We start from the raw sequence: 1,869 nt of genomic DNA, 5'->3' as shown, positions 1-1,869 counted from the left end.
GTACAGTGTATTTTGAGAAACTAATAGCACAGATAGCCATCAAAAGAATAAAGAAACTTTCTGAGCAAGTTTTGGTAGCTTTAATTTGTGGAAGAAAACACTAGAATGAATGGATGTCTTTGGAAAAGCAGCAGGAGATTCTAGGATTCTTAGGCATCTCTAACAGGATGTGATCAAATAATACCATTATTTTTTATCAACTGAACAACAGTGATCTGTTTAACAATTTGTATATCTATTTTTTATGTTTTTTAGACTTTGCTTCAAAGAACATGTACAATAGGAGTCTGAATGAGACATGTTGCCTTCCCCAGAAAGCATATGATAAGGTACAATTATGACATATAATCATGAGGAGAGACTAGCAAGAATGAGATTGGAAAATGCTCCATCACAAAGCAAGGACATTTCCTCAAGATGTTCATGGCAGCCTTAGTTGTAATAACCAGAAATTGGAAAAAAACTAAATATCCCTCAACAGAAGAATGGATAAAGGAACAGGGGCACATTTTACGCGGTGGAATACTACTCAGCTAATAAAAACAAGGAAATCATTAAATTTGCAGGTAAATGGATAAAACTAGAAAAGATCATCCTAAATGAGGTAACCCAGATCCAGAAAGACACACATGGTATGTGTTCACCTATAAGTTAATAGTACACATATAATACAGCATTATTATACTATAATCCACAGGCCCAAAGAAGCTAAGTAGCAAGGAGGGCTCAAGAGATGTCCCCGGAATATTACTCAAAAGGGGAAACAGAATAGACATCATAAGTAGACGAAGAGAGGGAACTGAGTGGGAAATGGAATGGGGAGGGAAATGAGGCTTGTAATCAGATGTGGGGAGAACAAGGATAGGAGGTGAAAGGTTTAGGAGACAGAAAGAAAACTGAAGGGGCATCTCTTTGCTAAGCTCAGGTCTGTGAGAAGATAGGTCCCTGGGGTATATGGGTGTGACACTAGCTGTGACTCCTGGCAGGGGTCACCATGGAAATGGAAATGACCACCTTCTAGCCAGACAGGACTCCTAGTGGAGGAAGAGGAGCAACATCCAACCTGTAAATCATTTTATTCAAAAATTACCCTGCCTACCAGAAGTGCAGTGATAGAGAACAGAGAATGACAGAATACCCAACAAATGACTGGCTCAATCTGAGACATATCCCACGGGAGAGAGCCAGCTCCTGACACTACTGATGATGTTCTGTTTTGCTTGGAGACATGAGCCTAACATGACTGTATCTGGGAGGCTCCACCCAGCAGCAGATCTAGAGAGAAGTTGTTTTAACTGTGGGAGATTAGGCCATTTGAAAAGGAATTGTAGGCAAGGCATTCCTAGAGACTTCTGTTGAAGACCTCAGCCTTTTGGGAGTTATAGAAGGTGTAGTAAGGGTAGACATTGGATTAATGAATGCAGACCAGCAAGACATGTGGAAGGTAATCCCTTGGTAATTGGAAGCTCCCTATGACATAATCCTTTAAATATAGGGAAAGTCCCCAAGCAGGGATCCCTCATACCCTAAAAGAAACAACATGAGCCAGGTATTTCCTGTCAGCAATCCACAGAGCAACCAGAGAAATTTAAATTAGGTTTTGTAGATCTACTGCATGTTACAGAAGGCAACAGTGCTCTGGAGTTAGCCACAAGTAGCCCATCAATGAAGGGAAGAGATGCTCCACTAGATAGACAAAGAAACTCTGGAGGTATCAGGAAATCAGCAGGCAATGAAAGAGAAAGTTTTGAGTTTTGTTTTTTGTGTTTTCTTTTCTTGTTTTGTTTTTGTTTGTTTTCTTAATTGAGAGTTGATTTGGGGACAGTTTTACAAAGAAGAGTTGTATAAAGAACAAGTAAAGAAAAAAAT

The sequence above is a fragment of the Psammomys obesus genome, unplaced genomic scaffold, assembly GCF_907164565.1.
Source record: "Psammomys obesus unplaced genomic scaffold, mPsaObe1.curated_primary_1811, whole genome shotgun sequence".
In the NCBI taxonomy this organism is placed as follows: domain Eukaryota; kingdom Metazoa; phylum Chordata; class Mammalia; order Rodentia; family Muridae; genus Psammomys; species Psammomys obesus.
This window is presented reverse-complemented; position numbering follows the sequence as displayed.